At 35.2% G+C, this 26,396-nt stretch overlaps 1 protein-coding gene and 1 pseudogene across 1 annotated transcript in view; one reads left to right on the top strand and one right to left on the bottom strand.

Moving 5' to 3' along the window:
• LOC138157377 (contactin-associated protein-like 2) overlaps positions 1–26,396 on the bottom strand; it is a 2,155,842-nt gene that overhangs the window by 1,861,839 nt on the left and 267,607 nt on the right. The window lies entirely within an intron of this gene.
• LOC138157313 (rho-related GTP-binding protein RhoG-like) lies at positions 19,289–19,866 on the top strand (annotated as a pseudogene).

The following is a 26,396-nucleotide window of genomic DNA, read 5'->3' as shown; positions in this document are numbered from 1 at the left end:
ACAACACATCCTTAACAGGGAGCAGAAAATAAAAATACAAAAAACATACACTCCTAGGTCACAGTAAGTCACAATTTTCTCAATAAAGACACAGTGTTCAAGTAAAATCCTCTGTCATCTTGACTCAAGGCTGACTTCCAAACCCCACAGCTCCTCCTCCCAACCACTCCCAGTTCTTGCCTAGGTTCACACACAGGCAGGTCTATTCTCTTGCTCCTTGTCTCAGCTCACAGGGACTTTTCCACTCCAGGCTCTACTGCTTCTGCCTGATATCAGCCTCCAGAGGTTCTTGCCCACAGCTTCTGTTTCTAGTGAAACAAAGCTTAACAGGGGTACAACTTTGACACACATTACCGGCACCATCATCTCAATTCACTTTAACAGCTCTTAAAAGGAGCTTAAGCTAATCCTCTTCCCTGTGGGTGGATCACTGCTCTTCAGCTCAATTCACTGTTAAAGACCAACAGACAGGGCTTCTATCTGAGAAATTAACATAGATCAACAGATGGAGCACCAACAGCACAAACATTCTTTCTTTTAGGCTTCCCCACAAGTCAAGTTCCCCTAGCCTGCTCATGCTTGCTTCTCTCTCTCAGCTCTGCTCCTTTCTCTACTCTCTACTCTCCCTCCAAGCAATGCAATATATCCTCTTTTCAATCAAATACTTTTTTCTTTTGCTTTTTGGAGGTGTAATATGGGTTAAGTGACTGGCCCTAGGTCACATGAATAGTAAGTGATAAGTGTGAGGTCCTCTGACTTGAATTTGAATTCAGGTCCTCTTGACTCCAGGGATGGTGCTCTATTCACTGTGCAACCTATCTGCCCCTCAATCAAAGACTCTTGATTCAATCAAAGGCAAGACTTAATCAAGGGCAGTTCTCTGGCTAAAACTCAACCCAGAAAATAGCAAGAAATCCTACTTTGCTTGCTGTTACATCATGGGACCAGCAGTATTAGTGTATTTAGAGGGAACACACACACATGTGTGTATGTGTGTGTGTGTGTGCACATTTGTATTGACAGAGGGCACAGGGTGAGTTGAATATGAAGGTATGATATCTAAAAATAAAATTAAGGGTGAGAGAGGAATGTGCTGGGAGAAGGAGAAAGGGAGAGGTAGAATGGGATAAATTATCTCACATAAAAGAAGCAAGAAAAATTTTTACAGTGGAAGTGAACAGGGGGGAGGTGAGAAGGAATGAATGAACCATACTTAGATGTGCCTTAAGGAAGGAATAGCATGGACACTCAATGGGTATAGAAATCTATCTGACTCTACATGAAATTGTGGGGGGGAGAATTAAGGGGGGGAATAGAAGGGAGGGCAGATTTGCGGAGTGGGTATCAGAAGCAAACACTTTTGGGGAGGGACAGGGTCAGAACAGAGAATAAAAAAATGAAGAGGCATGGTATGAAGGCAAATATAGGTTGTCTCACAACATGACTATTATGGAAGTGTTTTCCATGACTACACATGCATAACCTATATTGAATTGCTTGCCTTCTCAATGAGAGTAGGTGGGGAGGGAGGAAAGGAGAGAATTTTGAACTCAAATTTTAAAAACTGTTTTAAAATGCATCTGGGAAATAAGATATATAGGAAATGGAGTAGAGAAATCTATCTTGACCCACAGCAAAATATAAGGGAAGGGGATAAGAGAAGAAGTGGGGGTGATGCAAGGGAGGGCAGATTGGGGGAAGAAATCATCAGGATGGATGTTATCTTGGGGTGAGGGAGGGGAAAGATGGGGAGAAAATTTGGAACTAAAAATCTTGTGGAAGTGAATGTTGAAAACTACAAATGAATTCATTTATAAATAGAAAAAAATACTAAATGATTTAAACATGTGACTTCAAGGAAAAAAGGTAACATATTTATGTTAAAAGATAAAATTCAACAATTTACTGAAAAAACATATGGAACAATAGGGTGGAAAATGGTTCTTTAGAAATGTTTACAGCTACAGATGTTCTTATAATTGAAAATGACCTTCTTAAAGATTTATTTGTATGAGTTATAATTGATCATCTCAAGTGCCTAGAGGTACTGTTTCAAAAATACTTCCCTTCAAATTTTAAATCTAAAAAACTTGAGTTAGGTTCATAAACAATTCTCAATTGAAATTCTAAAAAAAATATATCAGTCATCTGCCACTAAAAGTTCATGAAGCATGCCAACCTATCACGTGACAGAGGTTTGAAACCTGAGTTTCTAAAAAAAATTGGTAAACGTCTTTTGGCTTGGGATTAGGAACAAATTCCCAACAATTTCTAGAATGGCCCTTAACATACTTCTTCCATTTTGTACTATGTATTTATGCAAAGTGGCATTCTCAGTACTAACAATTATAAAATCAAAGTATCATTCTAAAAACATTGAAAATGTTCTATGTCCTACAGCATCAAATGTCCTGCCAAGAATTGTCTTTAAAAAAATAAACAAGCACATACATTTCATTAGTTTGGAAATTTGCTTTCATCTTTAATAAATTGCAAAACTATATGTATACCAAAATCACTTTAAAATAAATTTTTTCATGATTTATTATTAATAAATGTTTGCTTGGTATACCTATTTTATATGCCTATAAACTCCTGGTCATCTAAAAATTTCTTGGGCAAAAAGAGATCCTAAGTAAAAAGTTTAAGCAACCCTTATCTATGCCACTGTTTAGTGGTTATTATATGTAGAGAAAGCTTGCAACCTTTGGTCATTATTATACAAACAATGGAATTTGATCTAAATTGAATTTGCAGGTCAATTTTATGTCATTTTGAAAATGAATGCCACCTGGTTTCCTTTGCAAAGAAACAGTATCTAAAATTGATCATTTGTAAACTAATTTTCCATAATGAAAATAATTGTTTAAGTGATAATTCTCACATGCAACAACAGATAAAAGCTGTTCATTTAAATGAGATAACTAATTCAACAAGACAACATCAGAACCACTTTTTAAATTCAATGGTAGGGACCATTTTAGCACATAATAGCTAATCACTGCTGGGAAGCTGGTGATTATCTATTGATGGGGAAAAGTCTGTAAATACCTTAAGGAGAATTACAATGTCCATTGTACCCACATTCCATCCTCTGAAATGAATAATATCTTCTTACAATTAGATGGGAACTTAAAACATTTAATATTTGGAAATGAACTAAGAAGTCTTCTAGTTTGACTCAGACTTTAACAGGAATCTCTCCTACAAGATAACCAGAAAATGATCATCCAGGCTTTGTCTGAGAATTTGAAGTGAACAAGAAATGCCTATGTGATTCCCATTCCTCTGAAGATAACCCATCCATTTTTGGATAGTTCTAATTATCAGGTTGTTTTTCTTTATATAAAAGACGAATGGGATAAATCATCTCACATGAGAGTGGCACACAAAAAAGACCATTTACAGTAGAAGGGACAATGGTGGGAGTATGGGCAATACTTGAAGCCCACCCTAATATGAATTTGTTTAAATAGAGAAGACTTTTGAGATGGGATAGGGTAAAATAGAGAGTGAGGGATAGACAGAAGAAAACAGGATGAAGGGAAATGCTTGGTAAATAATCCTAAAAACTGAGTATGAATTAATTGTATTCACCCATAAAATGGAAGCAGTTAGTAGAATGATTTAGAAATATGAATTCATAAATATTGCTTACAAGAAACAAACTTGAAAGAGAGAGAGATACATAGAGAATTAAAATAAGGGCCCAAAGAAAATTTAAGCTTGAAAAAAAAGTTGTAGTAATCATGATCTTACACAAAGCAAAAACAAATATAGACTTAGTTAAGAGATAAGAAGGAAAACTACATCATTCTAAAAGACAGGAAATATAATGAAGTATTGTCAATAAACCTAATGCAACAAATAGCCTAGCATCTAAATTATAAAAGAAAAAAAAACTAAATTAATTACAGGATGATGGGGAAAAGCCAGGAAAACTTTACTCCTGGAGGACATTTCCTCTGACAGCTAACTAAATTGAACTATAAAATAAATAAGAAAGAAGTTAAGGAGAGTAATAGATTTTTTAGAAAAGTTAGATTGGATAGACTTGGAGATAATTTAATGTGAGTACTAAGAACTATACCTTTTCCTCAACTGTATGTGATAACTCCACCAAAAATAAAAAGTGGACAATGCATGAGGGTATAAATATTTTACAGTCAAATGCAGAAAAGTAGAAATATTAAAAAATATTTTCATATTATAATGCCATAAAACTATATTGATCAAGTGACATGGGAGCATAAGTTAGCAATTAATGGGAAACTAAATAATCTAATCATAAAAAATGAATGGGTCCAAGAACAAATCATAGAAGCAATAATTCATTTCATTAAAGTGAATGACAATGAGAAAATACTGCAAAATTTGTAGAAAGCAGCCATAGTAGTACTGAGGAAGAAATTTACATCTCTAAATGTGGATATCAACAAAAAATAGAAAGAAAAGATCAATAAATTGGGTGTGGAATTAAATAAACTAGAAAAGGAACGAATTAAAATCCTCAATTAAATATAAAAATGGACATTCTGAAAATCAAAGGGAAGCTTAATGAAATTTATTTTTTAAAAATAATCACTGAACTAATATTTAAACCTAGGAGTTCAAATCATGAAAAAAAAATAAAATAGGTAAACCATTGGTTAATCTGATTTAAAAATTGAGAAAAACAAATTGTAAGCATCAAAAAAAGATATATACCACCAGCATAGATAAAATTAAGACAACTATTAGGATTTATTTATACCAGTAAAATTGACCATCTAAGTGAAATAAACGAACATACAGTCAAATCATAGAAAAGACATGGAACATGGTATAAATGAAATAAATAGAAATATAAAGAAAAAGGAATAAAAAAACAGGATCATATGCATTTACAATTGAATTCTAACAAATATTTGAGGAACAACTCCTTACAATTAAAATAGGTAAATAGGAGTTCTATCAAATTCCATTTAAGTCACAAATACCATTTTGATACCTAAACCAGAAGGAGCAAAAAGAGAAATAAAACTTTAGGCCTCTTTTCCTAATGAAAACCGATTCAAAAGTTTTAAATAAAATACTAACAAAGATATTACAGCAACATGTCACAAATATCACACACAGTATGACCAAGTGCAATTTATACCAGAACTGCAGGGCTAGTTCAGTATCAGAAAACTATAAGCATAAATCATATCAGTAATGAAAAAAAAATAAAAAATCATTACATTTCATGAAATAGATTTTGAAAAAAAGCTTTTAGAAAAAATACAACAACAATTACATTTAAAATTCCTAGAAAGCACAGGAACAAAAGGAACCTTTCTTATAATGGTAATTAGCATGTATCTAAAATAGAAAAAGAAAACTAATGCAGCAAAAATTAGAATGAAAATGTAAAATTGAGGAGAAATTTTACTGTAAATTCCTCTGATAAAGGTGTCATTTTTTAAACATATAGAGAACTGAGATAAATTTACCATAAAAATGACCCATTTCAGGGCAGCTAGGTGAAAGAGTGAATAGAGCACTGGCCCTGGAGTCAGGAGGACCTGAGTTCAAATCTGACCACAGACACTTGATACTCACTAGCTGTGTGACCTTAGGCAAGTCACTTAACTGCAATTACCTTGCTTCCACCCCTCCAAAAGACAACAACAAAAACAAAAACAAACTGTGCATACTCCTTGACTTAGTAAGAACATTATTAGGCCAGTATCCCAAAGAGATGAAATTAAAGGGAAAAGCATTTTTGTTGAAATTGTGGCAAAGATTTGGATGAGGGGAAATTAAGTTTGCTGTGACTCTATAGTGTCTTAGGCAGCTAGACAAGTTAATACTGGGGTGCCTAGGAGGCACAGTAAGTAAAGCGCCAGCCCTAGAGTCAGGAGGACCCAAGTTTAGTCCTGGCGTCAGATACTTAACACACACACACACACACACACACACACACACACACAATTAGCCGTGTAACCTTGGGTAAGTTACTTAACCCCAAGTGTCCTCCAAAAGGCAAAAAAATAAAGAAAAAAAATTAATACCAACAGCCACATTTTTTTTCAATTTGTTCTTTACTATTTCATTTAATATTGCATTGTGTTCATAAAAAGAACTGCAGAAAGATCACACTTTATATTATGCTTTGTTGAATATCACCTTATTGTTATTATTACCATAGTTGGACTAATATTAAAAACTGTCAAGATCTTTTAAAATCCTTTGGATCACCTGCTAATGTTAACAGGTTTTTATCACCTATAAATGTGATAACCATGACATCAAATTTATTTTTATTCATAGTGTTTATGATATGATGATGATAAAATGATGATCATGTTGACAGCAATAACTAGGATGATGATGATGACAATGATGATGATGATGATGACAGTGGTTGTGGTGGTGGTGATGGTGACTTAGACAGCACATGGCCAAGCACAAATATTTGGAATATTGTAGCAGCAAGCACCCCAAGCGTCCTCAGGGTTTGCTGCCAACACAGGTTCTTGGATCTGCTTTGATAAAGGAAAGCAACTCAAAATGGGTTAACAAGCTTACTTTAATCAGTCAAACATATATTGTTTACCTCGTTCAGGGGAAAAGGTCAGCACCCTGAACTTCAAAGTATACAGGCAGAATTATCAAGACAGAAACAGATCAAGTAGACAGCTTTCCAAACTGTCCAACCATTACATCCATACCAAATCAACATCTGGGTTTCAACATCTGGGTGTTTTCAAAGCCGGGGGGGGGGGCCTTTGGACAATGGCTTCCCAGAATCCATATCAAATCACAGAACACTTCTCAAAGTGAGCCCCAAAACAAAGCTATACATCAGGGCTTATATAGCCTTCTCCTGGCTAAGAGAATGTAACAACCTTATTGATCCACTGGCCAATCAAAAAGTATCTACTGAAAAACAAGCCTCCCACCCCAGGCTCCAGGTGCACTTTAGCCTAGGGGCAGGGAAGATCTTTAAAATTTACATTCCCACTACAAATATTCCTCTCAAGACCTTCTCCCAAGTGTATACAAAACCACTAATTACTCATCTTGGCATTCAACTGTTCAACTGGGTTCTAGCTGCTGTTTTATACTACAGGGGAAATCTTTCTCTAACAAAGACAACTATGGAATATTTTCACAGAGTTTTTGATTTCCCCCCTGAACAATTGAACCTCAGTGAGTTTTCAACAAGATAAAACACAATCATGGTGCCCTAGATATCCATATATTTGTTGAGGGAACATTCTACCTACCCAGTTCCTGATCTTGGATCTTACTGTTCTCTTAGCTTCATTTTCAATTTCCAAGAAAATTCCAAGAATTATTGATTTTATTTCCACAAGGTCACATATAGAGTCTTAGCTCATGTATATGTCTACCCCAACCCTTAACATCCTGAATATGGAAGAAATTTAATAAATATTGATTAAAAGGGATTTTTTAAGGTTCAAATGCAAAGTGAATATTGAAGTGCAAAAGGTAAACTATTCTGTCATAATTTCAAAGGGATGTTAAGGACATTAAAGGTTTCATTAATTATGTTTAATAAGTGTCTAATACTAACTAAAGCAAAAGAAAAAAATACGTATATCACACCTTTATGCTCATGCTATAATAGTTTTTCACAGCCAAGTTCCTAAGACAATGTTTATTCTATAAAGTTCTATTTGAATGTACTAATGAAACAAAAGTTAAAACATACTGATTTTATTAAAAATTTTAAACCTTAGCATTTATAATGTTCTTATTTCATTACTCCTCCAAATTTCCATCCTTGGTGCTTCACGTTTATATTCACTCAGTATACAATATCCTATTAAAATGTACTTCTAAGGGAACATTGTCCTCTTTTTCAGCGGGATGGAAAGAGGCTTTGCCTCCCTTCTGAGCAGATTGGTGTTATGTAGTACTTAATGTGTGAAGAAACCCTGAAACAGTACCATGCCAGAATTTATCTAGGGACAAATAGGAAGGAACCAGAAATCGTTGTTCTCCTCCTTTGGGTGTCTACAACTTGGGCAACTACAAGCAAGCATCCTTGGGACTTTTAACAGTTCTCATTTCAAAGTTTCCTATTTTGACTTTTAATATAAAGTCTTTGGACTTCTAGCTAGACTAGAAAGTAGGAAGAATCAGAGATCAGAGGGAGTGCTTCCCTCCCCCACTGAAACTGTGAGAGTACAAAACCAGTAAATATCTGAAAAAAGAAAAAGAAAGTAGCATTTCAGTGGACATACAGCAACATTCTTTCACTGACTGAATTACTGAATTATAATTAATTGGTTGCTTTTATACTTTTTGGTATAATGGAAAGCAGGCCATAACTTTCTAAATTGTCCACTGTGTGACATTGGGCAAGTTATTTCACTTCTCTGTTGACTTATATGTAAAATGAAAAAAAAGAGTAGATTATTACTGGGGTATTTCTAATTCCCCAAAATATCCAAATCTGTAATCAGAAAAATCCGATTTGTATTGCCCAGACTCATGTTCCACTACCTATCTGATAAGGGCAAATCATTGAATGTCTCTAGCTCTTAGTTTCTTCAACTGAAAAAGGGAATTTGAAGAAGATAGGACAAAGAATTACTTGCTCTTCTTCTTTAAAAAAAATATTTATTTATATATTTTTAGTTTTCAACATTTATTTCCATAACATTTTGACTTACAAAATTTCCCCGTTTTTCCCCTACCCCCACTCCAAGAAAGTGAGCCTACTGAGTACTCCTTCCCCCAATCTGCTCTCTCTATTTTCCTCCCCCATCCCCTGCCTCATCCCTCTAGTAGGGAAAGATGGATTTCTGTACTCCAGTGCCTATATATATATATATTATTTCCCAGCTATATGTAAAAAAAAAAGTTTTTTTTTAACATTTGTTTTTAAGACTTTTGTTTCCAGATTCTTTCCCTTGTTCCCTCCTCACTTACTCCCTCTGGGAAGACAAGCCATTCAACATAGGTTGTATATGTGGAGTTATGCAAAATGTTTCCAAAGTAGATCTATTTTGAAAGACTAACTATATTTTCCTCCATCTTATGCTGCGCCTCCACATATGCTACTGTCTACTTTGAGCCTGTCCCTTTTCAAAAATCTGTGCTTCTAACCACCCTATCCCCCAATCTGCCATCCCTTTTATCATTCACCCCCTTATCTCCTGTTCCCCCCTACTTTTTTGTAGGGTAAGATACCCAGTTGAATGTATGTTATTCTCTCCACATTCAATGGGAGTAAGGGTGACCCATTCCCTTTCACCTTTGTGATCTTCCCCTCCATTGTAACAGTTTTTTCTTGCCTCTTTTATATGAGATAATTTACCCTATTCTATCTTTCCTTTTCTCCTTCTCTCATTATATTCTTATTTCACCTCTTGATTTTACTTTTTAGATACCAGCCCTTCCTATTCAACTCATCCCATGCCCTCTGTCTATGTATACATGTACACACATTACACACACTCACATATGAATTTATACACACATATAACATCCTATACATACATATATATCCTTCAACTATCCTCATAATGAGAAAATAATGATGAGTTACAATTATTGTTTTTCCATTTAGGAATATAAATAGTTCAACTTTAATAAGTTCCTTATGATTTATTTTCCTGGTTTACCTTTTCATACTTTTCTTGCTTCTTTTATTTGAAAGTCAAAATTTCTGTTCACTTCTGGTTTTTTCATCAAGAATACTTACAAGTCTTCTATTTAATTGAATGATCATATTTACCCCTGAAGCATTATATTCAGTTTTTCTGGGTAGGTGATTTTTGGTTTTAATCCTGGCCCCTTTGACCTCTGGAATATCATATTCCAAGCCTTTTGATCTCTTAATGTAGAAGCTGCTAGGTCTTGTGTTATCCTGATTATGTTTCCACAATACTCAAATTGCTTCTTCCTGATGGCTTGTAATGTTTTCTCCTTGACCTGGGAACTCTGGAATTTGACTATGATATTCTTAGAAGTTTTCTTTTTGGGATTTTTTTCAAGAGGCAATCAGTGGATTTTTCGATTTCTATTTTGCCCTCTGGTTCTAGACTATCAGGGCAATTTTCCTTAAGAGTTTCTTGAAGGATGGTTTCTAGGCTCTTTTCTTGTCATGGCTTTCAGGTATTCCAACAATTTTTAAATTTTCTCTCCTGGATCTATTTTTCAGGTCAGTGGTTTTCTTAATGAGACATTTCATACTGCCCTCTATTTTTTGTTTGTTTGAATCTCTTTTATAGTATCTTTATTTCTCAACAAAGTCATTAGATTTCATTTGCTCCAATATAATCTTGAAGGAATTATTCCCTTCAGTTAGTTTTTGAAATTCCTCTTCCTTCTAGCCAATTGAACTTTTTAAAGGCATTCTTCTCCTCATTGACTTTTTGGGCCTCTTTTATCATTTGAGTTAGTCTCTTTTATAAGGTGTTATTTTCTTCAGTCAGGTAGTTAACTCACTTTTCATGATTTTCTTGAATAGTTCCTATTTCTCTTCCCAATTTTTCCTCCACTTCTCTTACTTGATTTTCAAAATCCTTCTTGAGTTCCTCCATGGCCTGTAACCAATTCATATCTTTCTTGTGAGCTTTTGATGTAGGAGATTCGAATTCATTTTCTTCTTCTGTTCCATGTTTTCATCCTTTGTGTCCCCCAAAAATGGTTCTATGGTCTGATTATACTTCCTCTTCTTGCTCCTCTTACCAGGCAATTGCTTGACTTTTGAGCTCTTTGCTATGGTAGAACTCTGCTTCTAGATTGGAGAGAATTCCTTCCCAAATTGCTGGGGTTTTCATAGTTGTTTTAGAGCTGCTGTCAGAGCTATGAGGAGGGTGCCCTTTCTATAGCCACCTGAAGCTCTGGCACACCAACCACACACCCCAGGACCACTATGCAAGACTGCTACCGAGATCCAAGCTGGTCAAAGTAAGACTTATTACCTTCTGAATGGTCACTTGTTCTGCCTATGATCTGCTGTCCAGGAGTTCCAGAGGCAGCCACAGGGCAGCAGCTGCAGCCGCTAAGTGTCCACCATTTGTTTCCTGGGGCCTGGGACTGGACCATGCTCTTCAATTACCCAGTTCCAACAGAGTTCCCCACTGACCTTTTACGTTCTCTTTGGTGTTTATGTGTTGAGAAGTCTGAAAACCACCACAGCTGCTGATGATTCACTCTCCTGAAGTGTACTCCAGCTGGTCTGGGCCACCGGTTAGGGCTGCCCTGCATCTGGGCCCAGAAAGCTCATCAGGGCTAGGCTTGGCTCCCAGCTTGGTGTGATAGACCTTTCCTATCTGCATGCCAGGCTGCCTTCAAAGGGAGATTTGTTTCTCTCTGTCACTTTGTGGGTTCTGTAGCTCTAAAATGTGTTTAGAGTAATTTTTTTATAGATATCAGAAGTGGTTGGAGCAGGAGCTCAGACAAGTTCCCACTTTTACTCTGCCATCTTGGCTCCACACCGCCCTCCCCCCAACATGTTCTTTCATAGTAGCCTGCTAGGAGGATAAAATGAGATTAAAGTTTATAAAACATAAAGTAATAAAACATGATATAAATTATGTCCCTTTCCATAATTTTATTTTTTTTTGTTGTTGAGCAAATTACTATGTTCAAGCAGAAACTAGTAATGAAAATTCAGGAGACCTGGGTTCAAATTTTAACTATTCCACTCAAGAACCTATGTGACTTTGAATGACTCACTTAATATCTTTGAGCTTCCACTTCCTTCTCAACAAAATCAAGAGTTTAGATTAGATGATCTCTTTGGTCCTTTCCATTTTAACCTCAATCTGCAATCTGACCATTCCATAATCCTATGAATGCCAATGGCTAAACAGGCTGCTAAAGGAGGACAAAAGTAAAAAAAAAATCCTAGCAGCCTAAGAGATAAGGTATTCGTCTCCTGAACTAGAAATTGTGGGCTTGAGACTCATCTGGGGTGAAGAATATATGTAGCTAGGTGATTCAGTGAGTAAAGTACTAGAGACAGTTTCAGGAGAACCTGAGCTACAATCCTTCCTCTGATAATTAGTGGATAATCAATTTTGGACACATCACATAATCTCATTGTGCCTCCATTCCCTAATCTATAAAATAAGAAGGTTGGACTTGATAACTTTTCTACAATTCTATAATCCGATGAAAAGCTATCCCAGAGGACCCACTTGCCAATAGGGAATAACTGGCACAAAATTTCTGTAACTTCTAGCATTGCCATGAGATTTTCCACAAACATAAAATACAAAGTTGCACTTCTAGCAACATATTAGTTATACCAGAATCCGCTGTGCCATGACTTTCCTATACGAGAATTCTGCTTATTGAATCTATACTTTTTCTACACCAATTTGGGTTAGTAAGTCAAAATTCTAATAGATATTTGTTTTGTTTTACTTGTTTAGTGTGGGGGGAAAAAGTCATGCCAGTAAAGGAGAATAGGACACAAATCCATCTATCAGAGCCCATGCTCCATAATATGATTATTATCTGCCTATTGACTACTGTCTATTTGGTCAAATGACTAATATATTTAATATTGAGTTTCTATGTTAACTGCCAGAGGCCGTGTGATGATGAATCACAGATTAGTGTCTTGCATCTCATGGTACGCAAACTGAGTTAATAGAAGAAAAATAAAACTATATGTTAGATGTATTAGAAGTGCTATTAGATGTAAATAGTTTTTCCAACTTGAGTACCTGAGAATAATACACTTTCTAACTAAAGAATACAATAGTGTTTAGAAGGAAATGATCTCTGCATTTATTGTCAAAATACGCTTCAGTAATTTTTAAAATAAATTTTAATTTATTTTTCATGTTAGTTTAACAGAGATAGTACAAAATAGTACAGATAGATAGTACAAATGAAACAGTTTTTTGTGTGTAAGTAAAAGATTCTCATTGCTCTTCTTTTTACCCAGATGTCCCATATTAGGGGCAAAAAAAATTTCTTCATTGCAAAAGTCAGTCTCCTCATTAAAAAAAAAAATCCTCAATTTTTATATCAGTCAACTAAGCATTAAGATATATCCTATTTGCCCAATCACGCTGGTGTAGTACACAAAAATTATATAAACAAATTCTCTTCACCCCAGGGGGAAAGGGAGAATGATTGTTTTCACCTACAATTACCAGAAGTAAGTTAAAAGTACAACTGATGTTAGTAGTTTTCTTTTAACCATAAGTTTAGTAATTCCATTAATTATTAACTGAATTTTGTTAATATAGTTACAGTTTAACATTTATTTTTAAAATGAATTATTTATAAGGCCATTTATATCATTTCATTTTGCTGGGTCTCAGTTTCTTTATAAAGTAAGAGGACCTGGGTTTGGAACTCAATTCAACCTCTTACCAGTTGTATGACCCTGCACAAGTCACTTATTCTCTATAGGTTTTATAAGCCTCTACATGAATTTGCTTATATATAATATGAGAGTATTGAAACAGATGTTTTCTATGGTCCCTTCCATCTTTAACTCTGTGATTTTATGATATAAATTGCCCATAGGTCTTAATCTATCTCACTGGATAGCACAATAATACATTTAAAACTACCTTGGAATAATCTGTTTCCATATTTTAATTAAAATCACTCAATCCTTCTGAGATCACTATGAAAAGATGGTATTAATTCTATCTCCTTCCTTTCCACTCCTGAGGAGATCCCTTTTCATTTCATAACATTTTGTGGCATGAGGATTGAGTCTAACTAATTCTCTAGCCAATCCCCATCTTTACCTGATGTTTGACAGGAGGAAACCGCTATCAAAGTTATGTGTGGTAATAGCATGCATATGTGTACAAATACTTATACACATATGCATATGTATATATATACACATACACACAAACATTTTATTTATATGTGTATGTATATATGTGTGTATATGTATACACACACACACACACACACACACACATATATATATATATATCCTTAATGTCACATGATACAGTGTATTTTTGTTCTAATTTCCCTAGGATGATTCATTCATATTTCACAAAATTTGCTTCTATTCTCCCGAGAAAACAGAGTGGAAGAATGGGAGGGGATATGGAAAGAGGACAATGTATATGAACTATACACATGGAGTTAGACCTTAACATGTCTTATATATATTGTTTCAAGATCATTCCAATTTAATCCTTCAAAAATGGTTTTCATTGTCTCCATGCATACTCTTCTTCAATTCATCATTGTCGCAACTGCCAAAGTAAACTTTTGGTTGCATCTAGGTGAAGCAGTGAACAAAGCACCAGCCCTGGAGTCAGGAGGACCTGAGTTCAAATCTGGCCTCAGACACTTAACATTTACTAGGCATGTGACCTTAGGCAACTCACTTCACCCCAACTGCCCTGCTTTCCCCCCTCCAAAAAGTTAAAAAAAAATACATTTTTGTTCATAGTACTCTTCTATTCAAGAATCTTCTTTCACTCTCTATTGTAATCAGAAGAAAATCCTACCAGCATAGTAACCTCACAGGCTTGTTGTGAGGATCAAATTAGATGATAACTGGTTAGTTGTTGTCCTTCATTCTCAAAGAGGACAAAAATGACATCACTATGTTAGAGTCAGGTTACAATCTGTCAGACTGTGATTGATCAGACCAATAAAATCTTGGAATATTGTACCTCAGGTCAGGAACAGCTAGTCCATGTGAACATTTGGGGTGAATTCTCTAAATTTATGCATTGCACATTTCTTTTGAGCTACTTAAATTCTGCTTTGTTCACAGAGCCCAGCACCTTCTCTGATGTGGGCACACCATGCTGAGTGGTCCTATGCCAATGTCTCTCATGTCATACAATCAATTCCAAAGTTCAAAAGCACTTTTCAAACCTTAAAGTGATATATTAATACTATCTATTAATACTGCTGCTGCATCTGGCTCCAGTCAAATTTTTAGGATTTATTTCACATTCTTGATATACTCTACACTCTAGAAAAAATGGTCTAATTGTTCCTGAAATTCAGTTTTCTAATACCTCCTTCCATGTCTTCACACTTGTTCTCAATGCACTTTATCACCTCTTTCTCAAGACTCAATTTAAGTTCCACTTTCTGTGGGAAATATTTCCTGATATTATCATTGTATTTCTCCATATATTGTCATCAGTTTTTATCTGTTTATGCAATTTATCACTCCGGCAATAGATTTGTTCTCTCTGTAATTTTAATATCTTACAGTAAGCACTTAATAAAAGCTTTTTTGACTAAAAGTGAATTTGCATTATAGATAGGTATATTTGTTTACTTAGTATGTGATATCTTTAACTCGTGAGAACACTGAATATCAAAGAAAATTGTCTTAATATAGTTCAGTCTTGAGATTACCAACCTCAATTATCTAGCACACCAGTATCTAAGACCCTTAAATATTTAGTAACAAGGGCAATTCAGATATAAATGAAGATGCAAAGATGAGTTAAATTTATTTCCTGGAATATAAAAATAGAAGTTAGAGTGGTCATTGATGTGTACAAATTTAAAAGTATAAAGAGCGTGATATTTTCCTAAACAATAATATAACTGAGCTAATACATGCACTAATGCTAACAATCAGGTTAACTGTTCTGGGTTCAGAAATCTGAGGGGATCTTTAGTACATTCAATACCAGGCAAGGGATCCTAATAAAGGTAGTGGTGGATGATGATTGTATTGAGGTTAGGAAGTAGTTTCAAAGTCTTTGATGTGATCATGCATTGTAAAAACCCTCATCCCCTGAGGTCTGCTCATGTATCTATCACATTACACTGTATTTTTATAAAAAAGAGGAAAATGATAGCATCTAACTGAAGAAGAGATTTATTGCTGAAAACAAGGCCTATCTAGTGCATATACTGACATTGGTAGAGATGCAGTCCAATTATCCCCCAAAAGCTACATCAATAGCATGGTAAAATAATTGGTCAAAATGATGAGCTTGAATAACCAAGAAAATGTTGAATTGCATTCAGCATACTTCACTTACCAAGGTTTAAAATTGTCTACTTTATTTTAGAAGAATATGTCTGAAAGGATCTAAACAAAAAGTTTCAGTTATCCAGAAAAATCACCTTATTCAAGACATGTCATTCCCTAACCATGACCAATAACTGAAGCATTATTATATATAACTCAATTTCTTTCTAATTTAAAATATTGGATAAGTTGCACAAGATGTTCATTATATATTATTCAGCTTCCTTTGTCATGTTGTTTCAGATGATTAAGGGAATCTTTTGTTACCCATAATCTATAAACAAATAGTTGCAACTATCTCTTATTTAACTCTGTCTCTTCACTAGGTAATGCTTACTATCTGGTCTAGATTCAAAGTCATAAATAGCTGGGAACTTGAAAATGACCTAGTTTCACTTTCCTCATTTTAAAGACAGAGAAACTGGGGATCGTAGAAGTTAAGGGACTTAACTCTTCACGGTCAAAATGTCGTTCCATGACAGAGCTGGATTCGGACCTCCCTGATTTCTGGTACTCTCTCCACTACATCAAAACTATGTCCACTTGATACGTTTTGCGTGTTTGGGAATCCAAATGAGATCTAAAATAAGTTGAAACTATAAAGTAAGAGGGGAAAAGGTTTATAGTGTTTATAGATCAAATATAGAAACGATATGGCTTAACATTCTCTGGGGCTTGGATATTCTTCCTTGATTTCAGTAGAACTATAATCTACATATTATAGAGGGACATTGAACATTATGAAACATATGGGTTTCAGTCTTATTTGTATAACAAAATACTTTTCAGCTCTTGCATGCAGTTTCATTGTAAAGGATTCCCAAATACTTCACAATTGGACTAGTATGAAACCTTCTTGCTGTTTAAGGTTCATGTAAAGATGCGGTCATTTTAATTCACTGAAACAGTCTAAAAGGAAAATTAGATTTTTAAAGCCAAGTCTCAAAAATACTAGAATGCTGTTACATGCTCTTTAAGTTCAACTCCACTCATGACTCATCCTCATTTCATTAGAGTACAAGGATGAGGCTGGAACTGCTGTTAAATCTATTCTAAAGAATTATCAATGGTTTGTTCAAGTGAAAATAAAATCACATGATGCATGTTTGTTACAAATGTGTTTATTCCAGAGAAAAATTTCTTTCTATTTATAGAACTGATGATTAGATTTTACAGATTTTTTGTTTACTACCCTTGGCCCTGAGACTAAAACACTTACAAGAATATCTTCAGACCGAAAAAAAAATTCTCTGTCAAATTAATCCCTCTCCTCCTTGATTTCTTGACTGTTTTTGATAGTTTTGACGATGTTAACTTCCCAAACTGGAGTTCTAGACTCCTATCTTGAATTCTATACCACTGTTCTTTTTCTTTTCATTGTATTTTGCTGGATCAGTAATCTATCTCCTGGCCCTGATAACATATAGCCCCAAAATTAGGACATGATTTTTTCTTATCTCCTCACTGTATATATAATGTTTCCTTTGGCCCACTCTTAAGAATCATTTGTATGCAGATAGATCCCAACTCCCCATTGCCAGCTCTCAACCTTCTCCTGGACTCAAGCCTCAGGTTCTTAAGAAACTACTGGACATAACCTGCTGGATATGATGTTAGCTGCTCAAATTCAACATGCTAAAAGTGAAACTGATTATAAAAGTAGATGCCCCTTGTTGAGTGACTAGATGGATTGTGGTTTAAAGAAAAGATGAAATATTACTCTGCCTAAGAAAAGATAAATATGAAGAGTCATGATTGGGAAGACATATCAAGCAAAGTGAAGAGAAATAATCAGAAACCGGAAAACAACACACACAATAACTACTACAGTGTAAACTAAAAAAAAAAAAAATACAATACAATAAAGGCTAAACACTGTTTAATTATAATGACTAAGTCATTATAATTATATATAATGAGATTTATAAAAATTTGACCCCCTCCCTTTTCTTACAGAAATGAGGGAATAAAAGTCAGTATACTGAGTAGAAGGTTGAATTTGACACATATGCTGACAAATTTTGCTAAACTACTACCCTCTCCCCCTTTAATTTTTAGGCTATCTGTCTTAAGGGATGGCTTGATATAATGGGAAGTTGAGGTGATTTTGTAAAAACAAAAATTAATTAATTTTAATTATTTTTATTAAGTTTTTAAAATATTTCACAATTACATGTAAAATTGTTAACATTCATTTTTTTTAATTTTGAGCTCCAAATTATCTCCTTCCATCCCACTCCTCCCCCCTATTTGAGAAGGAAAACAATTTGATATCAATCATACATGCAAAGTCATGCAAAACATATTTCCATATTAACTATGTTGCAAAAAAAAGTACAAACAAAATGAAACAAAGATAAAGTGAAAGAAATTATGCTTCATTCATCTGTTCTTTCTCTGGAGGTAGATAGTGTCTTGCATCAAGGGCCTTTTGGAACTGCCCTGGGTCACTGTCTTGATCAGAGTAGCTAACTCATACACAGTTGGTAATCATTACAATGCTGCTGTTACTGTGTACACTGTCCTCCTGGTTCTACGCACTTTACCTGAGTTCATATAGGTCTTCCCAGGTTTTTTTTCTTCTGAAATCACCCAGCTCATCATTTCTTAAAGCACAATAGTATTCCATCAAAATCATATACCACATCTTGTCCAGTCATTTCCAAAATGATGGGGATCATTTCAATTGCTTTATTTGGAACCTTATATCAGTGCTGAGCTATGTTCATGGCATGGGGGTTGTAGGAACTAATTGTCAAAGCTTCAGGTTTTTTCTGTCCTGCTATTTTCAGAGCTAGTTCTGGGATTTACTAAGTTTTTGGTGATTGAAAGTTGGTGTGATTTTGGCACAATAATATCAATTATATACTTTAAAATATAATTTCATAGCCTACCTAAGATGATCATGACTTCTTGTGTATAACTAAAACACACATGTAACTGTGTAAAAATCCATAAGGAATAGCAGAGTTTTAGAGCTAGAAGGCCTAGTAGATTGTATTATACCATGTGGAATTTCACTGGAAGTGAATCTCTCAGTTTTAATTAGTGTGAGGAGAATCTGCTAATAAATTTTTAAATTCATTTTGAATTCCTAATTTTAAATTCTCCTATATAGAGAGAAGAGTTTTACAATAAAAATCATCCCAATTTCTTATCGAGTCCTTGATCCGCTGCTGCTGCCTCCGCAGCCCCCAGTGCCCTCAGCGCCCCCAGCGCCCCCACCTTGGGCAGGGAGGGAGGGAGAGGACTAGGTTGAAATATTGGCTGCCAATTTTGGGGCTCTGTCTGGGACAGGCAAGGAAAGCCACAGCTGTACCCGGCCCAGCTGCCATGATGCAGAACATCAAATGTGTGGTGGTGGGTGATAGGGCAGTGGGCAAGATGTGCCTTCTCATTTGCTATACTACCAAAGCCCTCCTTAAGGGGTACATTCCAACAGCATTAGACAACTACAATGCCCAAAGGAGTGTGGATGGGTGCATAGTCAGTTTGAACCTTTGGAACACAACAGGCCAGGAAGAATATTATTGGGCTACACACCTTATCCTACCCCAAGACCAGTGTCTTTGTCATCTGATTTTCCATTGTCAGACCACCTTCCTATGAGAATGTGTGGCACAAGTGGTATCTAAAAGTATGATACCACTGCCCTGATGTCTCCTTCCTGGTTGTGGGCAACAAGAAGGAACTGCGGGCTAAGTCAGATGCCATAAGGTGGCTGAAAGAGTAGGGCCAGGCATCAATCACACCCCAGCAGAGTGTAGCCCTGAGCAAGCATACTCATGCAGTTTGCTCCCTGGAGTGCTCTGCCCTGCAGCAGGATGGTGGTAAAAAAAATGTTCACTGAGGCTGTCCGGGCCATGCTCAATCCAATCCCACTCAAGCGAGGCCACTTCTGTTTCCTTTTGTGACTCCCCAACCTTGGGAGGGACAGATAATCCCTCCCTACCCCTGCTGGCCCTCTCCTGGGCTATGACATCTGTTTGTCCATCTTCCTGAGTCCCCTTTTCCCCCCTCCCACCTCATGAGTTCAGATGTGCCTTGACCCTCTTCTTCCCTCTAGATCTGATTGGCAACTCTTTCTCCCTCCAGTCATGTGCCCCCTAGCCAGTCCCCATATTTTCCCCATCAGATGTAGAAAGGGATAGGGACAACATTGGGGACAACATCCCCTTTCTCTGGGCAGTATTTACATTCAATTAATTGACCATGTTGCACTTTTGTGTTTATCCATTACCTATCCTTGTTTCCATTTTCCACACATTTCCTTTTAATCCAAGTTATTGATGAGTTTCCTGTTCATATATGGGGATAAATTAACATTTGCTTTTTAGACAGCTTTTCCTTTTTTTCCTCTCATCATACTTACTTGTAATTTCATTCTTTAAAGTTTCCCAAAAAGTTTGGGTGGACTTCTTTTTATAGTATTTGAGATTTGCCATTTCCTTAAATTATTTCAAAATCAAAGAAATCTATCAAAATCTAGGAGTTATATCAAACATTTTGACACTTTCACTTCAGGCACAGATTCTTAGAAGTTTCCTACTAAGTCCTTAGGTATGTATATATATACATATATATATATATACACACACACACACACACATACATATATGTACACATATGAATATACACACAGTTTATATTCATTTATATACACACACATATACATACATTTATATGTGTGTGTACTTCATGAAATGTTTTACAAAACATTGTGTTGTAAATAATTTTTAACAATCACTTTTTAAACTTTTGAGTTCCAAATTCTCTTCCTCCTGCTTTTCATCCACGTGGACTTCAGGTTTGCCTCTTCTCACTTGTCACAGGTCTATCTGACTGCCATTGCTGTCTTAGACTGGAAGAAGAGCTCAGCCTGACCTTATTTAGGTTCTGGAACTCCTAAATTTGATTTGAGGCATTGTTTTAATGTTGTTTGGAGGGGAACAGTGGGAGAATTGGCTGAATGCTTTCCTACTCTGCCATCTTGCCTCCACCCCCAAGAGAACCTAAAATCACACACACACACACACACACATTTTATCTCAATCTCACTCTTTAATTTTAAGTACAAATCAAATCAGAGATTTTTGAAAGTCAAGAGGCCTAAAACCAAACATTTTATTTCCAACTGATGGAATCCTAATAAAGCTGCCCCCAGCCCTACTGAAGAGCAGGCCCACTGCACCTACCTAGCCCCCCACCTCCAATGTCCTAATTTCTCTGTATATGCCTCACTCCTCACTAGAACACCAGGTGTGTCCATATGATGGGAACCTAGCTATTGCCTCTACCTGGTCACTAGCCCCGGACTCATTTCCACAGAAACATGTTTGTCCTTGTATTCAAGCACAATCACATAATCTATATAGCCCAATACAGAACCATAATACCTAACTACTTGTCTTAACCAGACAGGACTACAATAGCTAACCAGTTGGAGGGCAGAATGACCAGAATGTTTAACAACTGAACCATAGATGGGACCCTCCTCCATTACCTAATCCCTTAATAAACTCCTCCTGTCTTTTAATATTAATGATATTCTTCTATTCTATGTAAATTTCTATTGTGTAATTGCATCTCTACCCTATAAAAACCCATCTTACTTTCTCTAAAGTTGCTGGTTTCTCTTGGAATTTAGCTTGCCTCATGAGAGGCATCAATCTCAATAAATGCCTATACTTGGATTAGAGGTGATCTGACTCTGAATCCTTTGAGATGGTTCTGCCACAACACATCATGAGACCACAACAGTTTTGGGGTGGGCAGAGACCCTACCTCAACAGTTTTTGGCATCCCTGCATTTAAACTGCAAAACAACTACACCCTCCCATCTTTCAAGCTTTACTCTTTCTATTAAAGTTATCATCATCATTCTAGTGTCTCAGATATATAACTTTGGCTTTTTCTTGGACTCCTCATTCTCCTTTACCTGATATATCCAATCAGCTGCCAAATCTTGCCATTTCTATCCTCCTAAATCTTCTCACCTATGATTTCTTCTTTTTTACTCATACTATTACTCTCTTAGTTCAGGTACTCATAACCTCTCCTCCAATTGATATCTTTACTTTAAATTTCTTACCACTCCATATCACCCTAAACACTAAAGGCAAAGTAATTTTCCTTAAGCACAAACCTGATTCCTCTGATAAATCAATACTGGTAGATTCCTTTTGCTTCTAGAATAAAATACAAATGTCTATACTTTCATTTTATGTTCTTTATATCCTGGTCCCAACCTTCTTTCCAACTTGATTAAACATTACCACCTCCAACCCCCCAAAAAATTGTAATTCACCCAAACTAATCTTTATATTTCTCATACAACACTTTATTTCCCACAGCCATACCCCCACACCTAGAATATACTTGATCTTTACATCTGCCTCAGAGTCTCTCCTTCTTTAAGATGTAGCTTAGGCACTATCTTCTACCTGACACCTTTTCTAACTCACCTTCCTCAATTGTTAATGCCCTGTCTCCCAAAATAATTTTATGCATATTTCTATTCATTAATTGTAGGTATCATTGTGTGTGTGCATGTGCATGCGTAAGTGTGTATTTTCTATCTTTTCTATTCAAATATAAGCTCACTGTAAGAAGAGACTTTCATTCTTCTTTTATTTATAGTGTCTAGTTACAGCATAATACCTGTCAAATATTACACATTTAGTAAATATCATTGATTGGTTGCTTTGTATAGATGTAAAATAAAAATGGAAAAAACAGATAAGAAGAAAAGTGCTGATCACCTTAAATTGTAGATTGGGGAATTTCTTGTTTTATAACACAGGCAATATTACAGTATGGACTTTTTATTTTCTGGGAACAAATGTGCATTTGGTAGTTTTGGGGCAGGAGACAAGTGGAATCGTAAACTCCTTCAAATAACACTAGATACAACCATCTACCCTAGCCAAGAATGCTTACTTCATCAAAAACAAGACCAGCCCGTATAAACACAAAAAACAACATTATCTTCTCCAGTGGTGGGAATCTTCCTGTCATGTTCTTGATTGATGAAACAATTTTATTCTGTGTGTAAGAATATTTGATGACAAGAAATGCTTTCTATGCTTTTTACCCCTGTTTTGCAACAGTACTTTTAAGTGATATATATATATATATATATATATATGTATGTATGTATGTATGTATGTATTTTTTCTTTTCTCTGCTTTTTTTTCCAATCAGTAGAAAGGAAATGAAAATTGCAATCACACAACCTCATGCATTCTTTCTCAGGTTAGCAAGTTGTTTACGCTGTATCATTTCTCTTAAACTTATACAATTACCTGGGGTCTAATAGTAAGTATGTTCCCCCAAAAAAATGTCAACTGTGTATCAGTTTAATGTTACAGAATAATTTTAGAGTAAAATAGTTTGCCTTACTATCACTTTGTTAAACATTAGTTGAATCTCAAATGGAAACTTAGAATATTGGCTTTCAAAAAAATGTAATACAAAGAATTTTATAAGAATTAGAATGTCAACTTATGAAAATAAATCCTAGCATTTACAATGTCTTGAACAAACAAAAACCATCTAAATGAAAGATTACTGGAGCTATCACAGCTGTTGTTGACTCAAAGAAACTATCCATGATGGCTCGAAGTACCACATTGGTGTTCCTTGATGGAAGCAAGGCTCACATAAAAAATGTAAATTTATATAAAAAATAGTTTATTGACATGAGAAAAGGACTATTTCTATTTCAAATGAATTCCCAACTAGATTTTTCCAATGCAGTTTTTATTTAAAAAATAAAATGCTTTCTTCCTTACTCTCTTTTTACAATTCCTTGAGTTAAAACCCACTCTAACACTGAGCTAGTGGGATAAGGGAGATTAGTTCTTTTTTGTCAATCTATGTCGTACCATAACTATTTCCTTACAACAATCTATTCAGCTCTTCTGCATATTTGAGATATCTCATAAAAGCTAGCTGCCTAGAACATTGAACTAAAGGAAAACAGATGACTTTTTTGTGCAGATGTTTAGAATTTGCCTCAAATGTCTAAAATGTAGGGTCTCATCAATATGTCATATCACATTTTAGAGTATTTTGAAATTCAGTTCCCTGAAACTTATTATAGAAAGAAAAAGTCTGTAACAGAATTTGGTGTTCTCATTAAGTTACGGTGGTGAAGAGATAGTAAGCAAAACTTGAGCCTGAGTCAAAAGTCCATTTGTCATGATTTTTAGCCCTGAAAGGTAACTAAAGATTCTAAGTACTTGAAGGAAGTCTCTCTGTGCTACCCATGTTAGTCTCCCTACCCAACCAAAGAAAAATAGCATGGCCAGTAGTCATCTATGCTGAGGACTCATATGGATAAAGCTAAAAATTCTATAAAAATATCCATTAACATTTGCTTAGAAAATATTTTTATTGATAATATGTTTATAGGTACATGGAATCCCTTACTCCAGTTCTTCACTATGGTGCCAAGGCAACACTGACTTCTCAAATGTTATGCCAAGTAAGCAAAGTTTACTTGCATGCTTACCAAGCAAAATTCTGATAGATTCTATTAAGGATCATCTCCTTTCATGTATACCCAAAATATGAAGAGGCTAATGAGCAGAATGTTGGCCACCAGATAAAGATTATTTGGGTATCACTTTTAAACTTATCATTCAAGGAAAAGTGCCTTTGGCAGTTACCAATAATCCCTTAACTGTCAAATCTAAAAATATATTTTTTTCTCATTCATCTTCCTTCCTGAATATTTTGTATCCTTTCTTACCAAACTCCTTGCTACCTGTTTCATTCTCACCTCCCTAGATTTGCATAACACTGAATTCTCTTAGTTTTCCTCCTGCCTCTTTGACTACTCCTTTTCCGTCTTATTCCGAGACTATTTATCCATATCATATTTCCTAACTGTGGGTGTCTCCCAGAGGCTCTGCCCTGAGACCTCTTCTCTTTTTCTTCTATACAAATTCACTCAGTGATCTTATCTGTTCTACTGACTACAGTTGTCTGTTCTGAGATACATGTATCCAAAGCTAGTGTTTCTATTTAAGTCTAGCATCCCCAATAATTTTCTTGATAAAATCAATGTGAAAAGAATCTTAATGTCTAAATGTCCAAAATGAATGGATGCATGTCAAGAATGTTCAGAATGCATGTTTTTTTTCTTCCAAACCTCCCCTTGTCTCTTCTTCTGTATTTCTATTATAGACACCACCTTACCCAAGCTCACCATCTTGGTGTTAATTTTGATTTCATTCCTTCTCTGTTTCTCTGTCTCTCTCCTCCCTCCTTCCTTCTCTCACTCCCTCTCTCTGATATTTGCAATCTCTTGCCACATCTAGTTGTTTTTACCTTAAAAACATTTTTATATAGGTTCCCTTCTCTCTACTTGTACAGACACTACACTATGTCCAGGCATCAGATTATTACATAGATTATTACAATGTCTTCTTATTCTTCTCCCTGACTCTAGTTTCACCCTACTCCAATCCATGCTCTACTCAACTGCCAGTTATTTTTCTAAAGATGTTAACTCTTATCACTTACTTCTTTTGTCTTATACTTCATCCCATCTCAGTTTTCTACCTCCTATTTTCTTTCATACTATTTCATATTATATCTGTGCTTTTGAACTAACTTTCCCCATAGCTTCCTTTTCACTCTGACCTTCTATTACTTCTATTACTTCCTATAAATACTAACCTCTAAATAAAAACTAAACTAAACTTCTATTACTTCCTATAAATACTAACCTCCTTCCTTAAGAAGAACTTCTTTCCATGTCCCTTTCCTGGTAATACCTCTCTTTCTGAGATCAGCTACTTTCATATATATTAACTAATTTTTGCAATTTCATGTGAGTGAGATAGGACACACTGAGAGGCTTTTTTGTATTTGGTCGGAAGCATGGTTGGACCATATAGGTCTCTTCCATCTGAAAAAAAAATTGTTAAAGTCTATATTATAAGCAACGGTAGAGTAAAATCCTAAGTTCCGTGGCATGCATTTTAGCCTTCCTTTTACCCTACAATTGTATGACTTTTAACCTTTAAGGCTTCAATAATTTAAAATATAAATTAAACTGATTGGATTAGATGTTCTCTAAAGTCTCTCCAAACTAAATTTCTATGTTTTTTTGGTGCTCTATACATTTAAAATAAATATTCAGATGAGAAAATAATCAAGTGTAATTGTAACTAGTTACTTTCCAGACAATTCTAACCTTTCCTAGTCTTACATAAGGCTTTACATCAAGAGCACAGAGAATATGATATTCTAATGACACTAATAAAGACACATCTTTTATACACATATTATAAAATTATGATGCCTCCATATTATATCTTATTTTGCCCAATGAATATGAAGTCGATGAAATTTCTTTGGGCATAGCTATTTCTCTATAGTTATCTATCTATCTATCTATCTATCTATCTATCTATCTATCTATCTATCTATC

The sequence above is a fragment of the Petaurus breviceps genome, unplaced genomic scaffold (assembly GCF_028583685.1).
Source record: "Petaurus breviceps papuanus isolate PSGF00001 unplaced genomic scaffold, PetGlider_PUasm1.0 112, whole genome shotgun sequence".
NCBI classification, from domain to species: Eukaryota; Metazoa; Chordata; class Mammalia; order Diprotodontia; family Petauridae; genus Petaurus; species Petaurus breviceps.
The sequence above is the reverse complement of the archived record's forward strand: the minus strand, read 5'-3'. Positions and strand labels throughout refer to the sequence as shown.